Below are 13143 nucleotides of genomic sequence, written 5' to 3' on the forward strand. Positions count from 1 at the left end.
TACATTTCAGTTGCACAATACAATAAAATGGATCCACATCTGCACCTTCACATAGCTGCCATGCGAGTATACACATGGATGTCAAAAGAACCTCTACCTTGCCTAGGACAATTGCAGACTAATCTTACATACAAGGATGGAACCATTCCAGCTTGTATTCATGTCATTGACGATCCTGAAGCAGATTATCTTCTTAGCCTGTCCATGGCGGAACAACTTTAATTAGTAGAAATATTGTACAGAGTTGATGACAAACCTGACATAGTTCACAAGTTTCCAAAACTATTCACCGGGCTCAAAAAAATGGCCCATTGTCTCGTTGGTTTGCACATAAATGAACGTGTGACACCTGTAGCGCAGCATCACAGGAAAATTCCATTTCATCTTCAACAGTCCATAGAGGATGAACTGCAGGATCTTCTCCGGGCTGACATCATTGACAGAACATCACGACCCGCTCCAAGGGTCTCTCCAGTGGTTGTAGTACCCAAAACAGGGCTCCCCTGGCAAAAGTGCACCTCTGTGTTGATATAAGAGCACCCAATACCGCCATCGAAAGAGAGGGACACCCAGGACCGCATATCAGTGACATGACATGATCACTCAATGGGGCGCAAATGTTCTCCAAATTAGACCTCAACAAGGGCTAGCATCAGCTTGAACTTCACGAAAAATTGAGATATGTCACCACATTCTCGACTCACCAAGGACTGTTAAGATACAAAAGCCTCAGTTATGTGGTCTCGTCTGCCGCAGAGATCTTTCAAGAGGTAATCAGAAGAGTAATTCATCACATTCCCAACACTCTAAATTACAGTGATGGCATTCTTGTGGATGGAGGAACGATACAAGAACATGACAAGGCGCTGGACCAGGTGTGTCACGCTCTTTTGGATGCCAACCTCACATTAACTAAAGACAAATGCGAATCCCACAAATCCACATTGATGTTCTTTGGACACATTTTCTTAGGCGCGGGTATGAGACCTGATCCTGAAAAGATCGCAGCATTGAATGACACTCCTAGACCTCGAGATGCTTGGGATATGCATTAGTTTCTAGGCATGGCAAGCTACTGAGCATGTTATATCAAGGACTACGCCACTATCAGTTAACCTCTGAGAAAGCTGACCAAACAAGGCCACCCATTCCAATGGACCACGAGATGTGATCAAGTCTTCCACTCGATAAAAGCTTCTGTTGAGTCTGCCAATGACCTTGCTTATTTCAACCCTCGGCGAAAAACTTAACTCACTGTGGATGCGAGTCCTGTGGGACTTGGAGCTATATTAGCTCAATATGACCGAGAGGGTGATCAACGTTACATCGTAGCATATGCCGCCAGAGCCTAACTGATACAGAGAGAGCGTACTCTCAACCTGAAAAGGAAAGCTTGGCGGTAGTCTGGGCCTGTGAACATTTTCATATTTTCATCTACGGCAAACACTTTACGCTTATCACGGACCACCAGGCCCTGTTAACCATTTTTGGAAATCCCTGAGCTAAAATGCCACCCAGGATAGAGCGTTGGGGCATCCCTATACCATCGTTCATAAACATGGAAAAGCTGCAAAGTTATTTTTAAGCCTTAAAGTGTTTTAGAATACACAGTTGGCACTGATTGTCCTGGAAATTAGAGTTGAAATTCCACATCCTGGCAGTGTAATGTTGCAGGGTGTGACGGGCACTAGGACTGGCCCAGCAATTGTAATGTAGGAAGGGAACAGGGTGGAGAAAGAGGAGGAGTTAGGAAGTAAGGAAGAGCAGGAGAAGTATGAGGGCATAAGTGCAGTAATAAAACTCCCACCAGAAACACCTTGTGTCTGTGTCGTCTGTTCCCGCCTACCGACACTACAGGCAGGTGTACTGCCCAATTTGTATTAAATTGAAAGATTGAACAGTGAAGGTAGCTCCAATGAGTAATTTCGATTTAGCCTATCCATATGTCTTTGTCCTTGCTATTCAAATTGTGCCCCCCACCCCACCCAAGGTTTCGGTCTAGTTGCACATCTGCCACAAATATTAGAACATTTCATCCGTGCCTCTTTAAAGCCCTTGTTTTTTGGAAAGTTTATGTGAAAATTGTGCTATATAAACACTATTTTAGCCTCAAAATACCTTATGGGAAAAATAGTCTCTGAATTTCTTTGGAGGAAGCCAGGCTTGCTGTCTTCACTTGGTCAATTTGGGGCAGGTGTTAACATGCCAGTGCTCCGAAGTATCACTGCCAAGCATTGCTGGTTGAGGAGATTGGGGAGGAGGCTTTGTGGGAGTGTGTGTTGTATCTCATCCGCTGACCCACGCACCACCACCGGTGTGGGGCTGTTCTAATAAACCTATACCTTAGTACTACAACTGCTTCCTGATTGCTTTGTAACAGTGTGCACCTGCACATTAGGGAAGAGTCGCAAAATTCACACTTTAAATCTTGGATGTGCATGAATGCACAACATACAAACATAACACCCAGGGTGGTTTGTGGGATAAATCCAGATTCAGATTTGAGATACCTTCGTGTAACACAAAAGGTACAGAATTCACACGTGGTTTGGGCGTGTCTGGAATTAAGGGGATTCTGGGAGATCGTAATGTGTAATCACAAGCTGAAGGATAGAAACTACATCTCAGGTTTGGTTGCAGGGGATGCTTCAAAGAGGTAAGAAAAAGAAACATTTGACTGTGGCCAAAGCTCGATTGATACAGGTTAAGATGCTGATAGTTATGGGGTGGAAGTCTTGGAAGCCCTAGACTGACACATTATTTTACCAACACTTATTATGGAGACCACAAGCTGATTGGTTGAGACTAGAGAGGCCAGGAACCTGGAACATCAGGTTCACATCATGCATAGATGATGTGTAGGCACAAGTCATTGCTCTATCAAGATACTCCTCAGATTACATAACCAGGAACAGGGTATCTGCTCTGTAACAGTGATGCTTGCGACAATGGAAATGACTGAATAAGGGGGTAGTCAACCCTGAGCAGTAATTCCAATTTCTTATCAGCAGGCTGACTGGAAGTCCCCGATTGTGCGATGTTTTCCGCATATATTTTCCACATAACCCGTCATCTGCTGCATAATCTGCAGATTTTTTTACGAGAAAAAAATGCTTCTTGTTTAAACGGATCAAAAGTAATTAAAAAATGGCAAACATTTGTTGTCACGCACGCGCAGTGGAAGGCCCTTCTCGAAGGTTGACTAGTCGTCTTTCAGATGATTATTCCTGCAGTTTATTGTTACATTTGCAATAACGAGGTGCAATCTTTGCCCAGCCAGTGTTACCATGTGTACAAATTACAAAATAATAAAGTAATACGATCACAAAATGTGTTGCATTTCGCTGCATAATTTTCCTTTTGTTGCTGTGTAATTTAGTCAACCCTGCCGCATTATTGGTCATATCCTGACGCATAATTCCAGTGGTCCTGCTAATGTGCTATGGGATGGATGTTCAATATCTGCTGTCCTTTCTTAGGTGGTTTGGTTTTCTAAGTGGTTAGTTAACTGGTGCTCCCTATTCAGTTCAAACGAAAACTTCATCAGAGGGCTACCATCTGGTCTTTTTTAAGCAATAAAATAAAGTTGTTTTTAAACTTTTATTCCACCAGCCAACACACATTTTTAAGAAATCCGATGTGAAGTCTAGAGTTAGAGAGCTGAGAGGGAATACATGTGAAGTATTTTATCAAAGCAAGGGGATGCAAATTAATTGAAGGTTGTGCACGTTCAGTGGCGGTGGGACATGTTTTGTTGTGGGTTGTGGATCCTTATATGGCGGTGTTTGAGGCGCTCTGGTAAAGTCCTAGATTTTTGTAGCTATAAGTGGGCAAGGGAAGGTTGCTGTGCAGTAGGTGTTTGGGTGTATTCTATCTCAGATAGACCAAAGTCAAAGTGTTTCCTCTTTGCAGCGACCATTGGTTCTTCCTCTCCACTTTGAGGCATTCATAAAACTTATTTCTGCAGCCCGGGGACTGGTCATTCATAAATCAGACTGCCGCAAACAAAAGAATTGGTACTTTCAGGGTAATGGATAATGATACTTCACATCTTTGACCTCAAAAGTAGCTTCTTTTTTTAACTAGTCCCAGTGCAGGTCAAAGGTGACCATATGTTTGCATACAGTCATGCCGCTCTTTAAGAAGGTGGGTTCTGAGTTTACTGTGTAACATGATTGAAGCTTTACTTCATTGATGATGCCCAGAAGGTTGCCTGTGTGCCAGTGCTTAATTTGTAAAAAAAACCTAAGTGCCATGGTTCTCGTCAGGAGACCACTGCAGCTTGCACCACACATTGCCCTTGCCGTACTGCCAAGGATAGAAACAACACAATTACTAAACATCACACACAAGTGTGAGAATTCAGACTATTCCAGGCACTACTACTGTAACTCTTTATTTGCAAATGCCCAAGTAAGGGTCATTAACAAAATGCAAACCATCGAAAATTCAGCAGCCAGACTTCTGGCCAGAATTCCAAAGTTTAAGTCTGCGACCGAAACCATTAGAAGTTTACACTGGCTGCCCATTAGAAAAAGTATTGAGTTTAAAACCCTCTGTATTGTGTATAACTCTCTGCACAATCAAGGACCTTCAGTTTTCAAACAACATCTTATTTCGTACTGCCCATCCAGAACTCTACGTTCCGCCTCTCTAAACGATTTGGTGGTTCCCCGCACTAAGACAGTTTCCTGGGGGGACCGTAGGTTCCTGGTATCGGCCCCGAAACTTTGGAGCACATTACCCCAGTCAATCAAAGGCAGCCCCTCACTCTGGGCATTTCGCAAGCAGTTAAAAACCTGGCTGTTTAAACAGTAACCTCAGTTCTTTCCCCTCCGGCTGGAGAATTATCTGCAGATATTTAAGCGCCGAGACGCCGAAGGGCATATGTTTCGCGGTCTAGAAATGTTATTAATAAATAAATAAATAAATAAATGGCTTGGGTTGCCGGTAAAAGCCATTTTTAATGTATATTAAATTATTAATTTACGGTAGTTGTGGTCATCTCCAAATTGGCAGACAGCTCCACCTTGTGGTAGACTGTCATGTCAGTGTTGACAGTTAAGTGCTGGTGCTGAGCACCGGTAAACACCGGCTCAAGTTAAGCACTGCTGTGTGCACTTTCAGAGAGGACATGGCCCGGGCGTTCTTGCTGGACTTCTTCTTTTTGAACAGGGGCAAAAATAATTTGCATGTTTGGCACAGACAAGCAAAAAACAATGGAATGAAATGTGACTCATGTAATTAACTGTGGCGTAACAAGTATTTTATCATTTTTTGCACTGAGTCTTCCTCAGTGAGAGGGGTATGCACAAGCCAATGTCTCCAGCTTGCTCTGCCACTGAACTCCAACTGCACCTCACTGATGAGGCCCAACAAGGCTAAAGCCAGTTTAAGGTTTTTTTTCCCATTCAGAGGGGGGTGCCCTGATGGTTCGACTGGACAGCCCTCTATGGGGAGCACACTCTGGCCCAACTGTTCCAAATATGTCTTGATTTCTGTAGGTGCTCCAGTGGTTTTACTATCCTGCCCTGAATGTTTAATTTGATTCACTATCAAACTCCAAAAAAGACAATAAAAAAAATGTATGAAACATTTTTATTTTATTTTTATTCAACAAAACAATTAGCACAAGAGTGCAGGAATGGAACTAGGTTTCAAACCCGATCGAATATAGACATTATCAGCATGCTCGGGACTCCACGTTTGGGTCTTTTGTGTGGTGTGAGGGATAAAAAAATTGATTTCCAATACATAAGGAGTATCGGACCATATTATGTTAGCATGATGCATCTATACGTACCCTCTTTTTCTAAAACTATATGTGTATATTTCATATGCGCTTGCAATGGGGAAATGTTTATTCACTCTTTGCGTCTCTATTGCTAACAGAGTAGGCCGAGAACCATAGAGACGCCATTTTCGACATCTATTCTCGCACTGGAGAACCGCAGCCTTAAGGCCCGGCGGCGCAGGGTACGCCTAAATCCCCGGGGTTCACCTGCCTTGTCAAAAACAGAGACACGGACTCTTTGTCTGGCGTAGAAGATGGTATTTATTAGCTGCAGCTAGTACAGTGGTCTTACAAGTCGTCAGTACAACGAGGTTCAAAAGAGACTGCCACTTAACTCCGTGGCACACAGGTTTATATATGATACAACACAATGCAAAATGCAATCACACACAAGCATGAGCTATAGGCAAACGTTATAGACAATGTTTTAAGACTAAAGCAACTCAAGTTCCAGGTTCTTGTTTGTCATTCGACCCCTTAAGTAAATCACAAATGAATCCACACAATTTGATTTACAAGCAGAGAAAACACAGATGCGTGTTGTAGAAGGACAGTTCGTGAAACAGGAGAATGCATGAGACGTGTAGCGAAGGACAGCAGATAAGATAACTTAGAGGAAACAATGGTGTGAAAAGACATGTAGTCCGGGCGGGGATTAATTAGCTCAGACAGGAATTAGTGTACTCGGCCAGACCCTGACACTCATTAGTAAACATAGGCGAGGATGCCACCTGACACGCAAAGCAGAAATGACAAAAACATTGCGTTCGCCGAGCTGCCTGAGTGAGGGCAACATAAAATGGCGGCGATCACAAAATGGAGGCTGAGCACGAACAAATTCGTAATTTACAGAACCTCAGACCCTCCTTTTGCTATTACTCAGGCAAAAACAGACCAACTCATGCTAATCTGTCAGATTCAACACTGATGTTCATGAGATCTTCAAGTTGTTGCTGCACCATCATTCTAATATTCTCTGTCTTCTGAGCAGCAGATTGTGGAACACATAAAGTAGCCAACAGGCCACAGACTGCTGTACCACACTAAATGCATAGGCAACAAGAGAATATGACGGCTAAAATTTCTCCAAGGAACGGTAAGATCTTCCATCCCCAAGTTGACAATATTCCCCAAAACCATCCCAAAAAAGACCAATCTCCTTCATCTTGATGAATCGACTCGGAGACAGTGTGCAATTTGGAAATAGCTTGGTATACTGCTGGAGCGTCATCTGGAATATAAATTCAGCAACTAGATCCGATCAATCTACAGACACCACCTCGGTCTGCTAAGATCACGTCTAACACAATTCGATTTTGCAGCGCCATAAGACGGTCAGCTTGAAGCTCTGCTGTAATGTTACCTATCGCACCTGCAGTAACATCGATAGTGGTCTCAACCACTCGAACCAGTTGCCTGATGTGTCTACTATTAACCATCGGGCCCCAAAAGGGAAGGAATCCTTTAAGAAAATCTCCTCCCTCTTGTTCTGCCGTGTCTTTGGCATCAATTACACCTCTGCTATGTCTAACTCTGTGGTGGTCTGACGAAGCCATATATGTAGGCGGAAGAAGGAAAGCTATGTAGCATGTTCCAGAAAAAGTTGGAAGGTAGCCAAGTATGAGCTCGATTGTTACAAACAAAATATGTTCCTTGAGACGGAACTAACGGAGGGAAATCAGGAGACAAGAAAATATATGTGTATGTACATTTCTGATTGTCGTCGGCTTTCTTGCTATTGATTTGGAGACAAAAATTACCTTTATGGGACACAGTCCACACTGGGGAAGACTCGCCCTTTTTAGTTTTGTCACCAAGAATAGAGACATAGTGGGTAACATTCCATCCATCATAGGCCTTCTTCTCATCTAATGGAATCTTACTCTTCTCTATAATCTTGGCCATTACCACTATACCTTTGATCAAGGAACTGTGGCTAAAATCTAATCCGTTTCCAGAAGTTCTCATAGGGCTTCTAAGTCTGTTGTGGTATGCGGCTGAAAACATTGTCAAATAGGCCCAAGCTAAACCTTCGCATGAGAAAGGAAGATCCAAATATGGCATTCCCTTTTTGTGTATTGTGTGGCATGAGTCCGCACACCCAACAATCAGTCATATTAATGGCCAACTGATGTTGGTGCAACAACTGAACAAACGTATTATTCATATACTCGGCTCTCCTTATCTGTTCATGAGGGGGTAGAGTATGCATTTTGTGTGAAAAGACAGAAAGACGAGAAGGCAAAGGAGTCGTAGAATTAACAACATTTCTTGATTGCAAGACATGAACAACCCAACCTGTGCAAGCTAATGAAATACACAGAAATACACACAAAGTTACGCCAAATCGACTACGTAATAATTTACAATATTTTTATCTCATTTCCTGCTTCCTATTTTCCCTACCTACAATTGTTGTACCATCCATCTTTATCTAAAAAAAAATGTCGCTCACGGCACTCTTCCTCAATCACTCAGCTAGTTACTTCTGTATATCCTGAGGCACTAGCCACTTACTAAAGGAACAAAATCAGGTTATAGTCTGAGTCTCCTACCGTGACCCTGCGAGGGAGACAGATGGCATATCTAATACTAATGTGACACTAGAAAAGCAAAAAGAACCCCAAAAAATTGTCCTTTAATCAATAAAAGAAGTGTTCAATAAAAAATATTCAGTTCTTATTCGTTGGCCCTTAGACGTAAGTTGTAGTGTGTTTTACTCGGCACGGTTTGCTCCTTAAACAATGTTTCTGGATTCGTAGTGTCTATTCGACGATGTACAGGCACAGCAGCTTGAAGAATATCGTCATCGGCTTTTTCAGACTGAGTCCCATAAATCTGAGCGTCACTGAATGGAACAAAACAAGGGACCGCTGCAGTATCCGATTCTCTTACACCACTGCGAATCCACTGATCAAAGGGTAATGGAAGTGGCACCTTTTTACAGTGCACTCCATGTACCCAGTTTCGCTTTCCAACTACTTTTACAGCCGTGTGAGTGACAAGCAGAACTTGCGTAGGCGTAGACCAACGAGGCTCCAAATTCTTAGTCCGTTGAAAATTTTTCACACTGACCCAGTCACCGGGCAAGATGGTGTGACCTGGGTCTGTGGAGGCCTCAGGCAGAACACTTTGTACCTGTTGACAAATAACGCTTAATTTAGTAGTCAGATCATGTAAATAGTCAATTAACAGAGGATATGGTATGTCTGAGTATCTTTTGGGACGGGGGACGCCCCAAACATTAGCTGGGCGTCCGAATACTACTTCATATTGGCTAAGTCCCATACGAGAGTGCACAGTAGATCTGGTTGACAAAAGAGCTAGGGGCAGCGCGTCAGGCCAAGCAAGACCTGTACTGGCTTGAATTTTCGCCAGCTTAAGCTTGAGCGTACCATTGTAACACTCAACCAAACCCGCTGACTGTGGATGGTTTGCCGCATGGAATTTTTGTCTAATTCCAAGACCAGAACATACTTTCTGCATAATCTGGCCCACAAATTTAGTTCCATTGTCACTCCAGACAATGCGCGGCAAACCAAATCTAGGAAAAAATTCCTTCATTAGTACTTTAGCAGTGGACAAAGCAGTGTTATCTTTCAAGGGGTAGGCCTCTATCCAGCGGGAAAAGGCACATACCACCACCAGAACATACTTGAGGTTGTTGCAGCGATCCATATGATTGTAATCAATCTACAACACCTCGAAAGGATATGACGGGGGAGCAAAATGACCTGCTGGGGTTGGTGTACCCTTTCCGGGGTTATGCATTAAACAAACAATGCAATGTTTAACTACATTTTTTGCACATTTCGGGATTCCTTCATTCTACCATACCGGAGTCAAAAGATTACATATGCCTTTTTCACTAATGTGAGCTGGGCCATGAGCCATAGTCACGACCGGCAACACATAAGCGTCCGGTAACAACCATCGCTGATATTCCGACAATTCTGTCCAACAACACATTCCAATTTCCCTCACCCAATTCGCAGGACCTGCCACATACATTCGACTAGTGATGTTTCTAGCTGTAGCTTTCGCTACCTCATCTGCAAACGCATTTCCACGACCCACATCGTCTGTAATTTTCTTATGTGCACTGCACTTTATGATCGCTATCTGTGCAGGTAAGGTAAGTGACTCAAGAAGATCAGTCACTAACTGACCATGTTGAATCTTTGTCCCATGGGAGGTAAAGAATCCTCTCTCCCTCCACAGCTTTCGGAAACTATGCGCAACGCCGAATGCGTACTGACTATCCGTGTACACATTCACTCTTTTTCCCTTCGACAGCACACACGCTCTAGTCAGGGCTATCAATTCAGCTGCTTGGGCTGAATTATGTCCAATGCATGCCATCTCAACAATAGTACATAAGGTGGTAACAGCATAGGCAGAAGTGGTGAAGTGGTTTCTCCATTCGGAAGCTTAAAACAAGAACCGTCAACCCACAGGATCCCGTCCGGGTCCTTGAGCGGAGTGTCCTTCAAATCAATCCTCCCCTTCGTTTCTTCTTCTGTTCGAAGAAAACAATCATGCTTTTCCTGATCGTCTTTCTCCTCCGGGAGTGGCAACAGTGTAGTTGGATTCAACGTGTTACATCTTTTGATATGTATATGGCTTGCTAGAAGTGTCAACTCGTAACCAGACAAACAAGCACTGGTGAGATGCTGTGTCTTGGTTCTATTTAACAAAGTATCCACTGCATGTGGAACCATAACAATGAGTGTGTTATCCAACACGAATCTGGCAGACTGTCTAATAGAAATTGCGGCAGCTGCTGTAGCTCTGAGACAACTGGGCAAAGCTTTAGCTACTGGGTCTAATGTAGCGGAGAAATAGGCACATGGCCTTTGATTATCTCCGAATTGCTGTGTCAACACTGACAACGCGCAACCTTCTCTCTCATGAACATACAATGTAAAGGTCTTACTATAATCTGGGGTACCCAACATTGGAGCGGAACACAGGGCAGTACGTAAGTCAACAAAACTTTTCTGACAATCATCCGTCCAAGGGAGTGGATGGGGTGTATCTTTCAACGTTAGTGCCACCAATGGCTTCGCCAAAAGTGAAAAATTGGGAATCCATTGTCTACAGTAGGAAGTAATACCCAAAAAGGCACGTACTTCTCTCTGTGTGGTGGGTACAGACATCTGTGAAATAGCATGAATACGTTCTGGGGTCAATCGCCTTCCCTCCTTCGACAAGAGATGACCTAAGTAGGTCACTTCTTGTCGGACATACTGCAACTTGGAGGGCGATACTTTATGATTCAAAACAGCCAAATGATGCAACAACGCAACAGTCACATTCCTACACACATCTTCCGTATCAGCAGCCACCAGTAAATCATCCACATACTGAACAAGCATAGCGCCTGGAGGCAAAGAGAAAGTATCAAGTTGACATTTAAGAGCTTTGCTATAGATGGTGGGACTTTCACAATAGCCTTGAGGAGCTCCCCTAAATCGAAAACTTTGGCCACCCAAAGAGAAACCAAAGATATCCCTACTTTCTTCAGCAATGGGAATGCTAAAGAAAGCGTTCTTAAGGTCTATCACTGAGAACCAAGTCGCCGAAGCAGGAATCATTGTCAATAAAGCTGTAATGTCCGGAACAACAGGGAACTGTGGTACCACTATTTTATTGACTTCCCTCAGGTCAATGACAAATCTATAGACAGGAGGCTGTGAGAGATCCGTCCTCTTAAGGATCGGAAGAACAGGACTGTTACAAACATTGCCTCTAGTCTCTTCGACCACACCTTTCTGAATAAAGCCATCAACAATAGCCAACAGTGCTCTCTCTCCATCACTAGAAATTCGATATTGGGGAATGCGTGGCATTCTAACATTATCTTTAACTGTGACAACATACGGTGGGATCGCAAGACGACCCACGTCATTCGGGACCGTGGCCCAAAGGCTTTCTGGGAGAGAAGGTAACTCAGGTGGAAACTGGTCCCGTGACAAATACATGGGGGACATCAATCTTTTTCCCAACGTAAGATGCACACCAGAAGGGGAACAATACAACGTTGCATGCAGTCTTTTCAACAGATCCAAACCCAGTAAATTCTCACCACAACCTGTTGTCAAGATAAGTGGAGCTTCCAAGTCATAAGGACCAATCGAAACAGGCAAGGGGCAAGAAACTGGATTACGGGCTGGAGCGCCAGAAAATCCCACAGATGTATTTATTAAGTCAGACAAAGGTGCCCCAGGGAGTTTAGAAGAAATGATAGAACTTCTCATCGCACCAGTATCCAAAAGAAACGGTTCTGAAACAGCCATGGTATTGACAGTGACATACGGCCCATTTTGATCTACTGGAATCGACACAACTCCCTCACTTCGTCCATGGCTGTCCTATTCAGTCTGAAAATTGTCAGCCCCCCCCCCAGTGTAATAATCATCACTGTAATATTGCGTAGACGGAACTGTCTGCCGATCGAAGTAATTCGAAGTAGATGGGGTAAGAGAACGCTGCTCCTGGGAGGACGCATCTCGTCCTCTACCTCTAGGTCCTGTCTGAAAATTACCACGACCTCGGGGAGCAGACATCCCATTATTACGCTGTAATAAGACCGGACAACTATTCTTAAAATGTCCTTCTTCCCTACAATATACACATTGATTAGGACCTAATGAGGGTCGCGGCGTAAAATACTCAGGCTTTTGTAACAGTCTCTGAAACTGTGGAGGCTGCTGAAACTGAGAGTTTTGCTGATGCTGATTCGAGCGAGGTGGATACGCCTGCTGCAAAAGCACTTTTGTTTTCCAATCTTTATTTTTCTTCTCTTGCTTCTCCTTCTCCTCCTTATTCCTATTCTCGTAATACTGTGCAGTAGCCAATACCTTAGCAGGAGAAGAGACAGCCCATGCACTTTCAGAACTCTTTAGTTTATTCGATAACTCGGGAAGCAGATTATATACAAACTTGTCCACAAACAATCGCTGACCACCCTCTACACTCAAATCCTGACCACTGTGGTCTATAAACGTTTCCTCAAAGCGAGTGAAGAAATCCGAAACGCTTTCATCTTTCTTTTGCTTACATGCGGCCAGCTTATCCCAATTTACTCGCAATGCAGGCATCATTGTCTTCATCAATTCAATTATTCTACCTGGAAGAGCCGTAATCAAATCCTCTGGTTTGCACCACCGACCTGATTTGCATCCGCAGCTCTAATAGCAGCCCAATCACCACCCAATTCAGCTAAATGATTTTCCCTACGAATCCGTGCCCATATACCTTGCGGAACAACATTTCCAAATAACATATCAATGTCGGCCAAATTCATAATACAAGCGTCAACTGTTTGAGACAATTCTTTGTAATAT

This window comes from Lissotriton vulgaris, unplaced genomic scaffold (assembly GCF_964263255.1).
Source record: "Lissotriton vulgaris unplaced genomic scaffold, aLisVul1.2 SCAFFOLD_370, whole genome shotgun sequence".
Lineage (NCBI taxonomy): Eukaryota > Metazoa > Chordata > Amphibia > Caudata > Salamandridae > Lissotriton > Lissotriton vulgaris.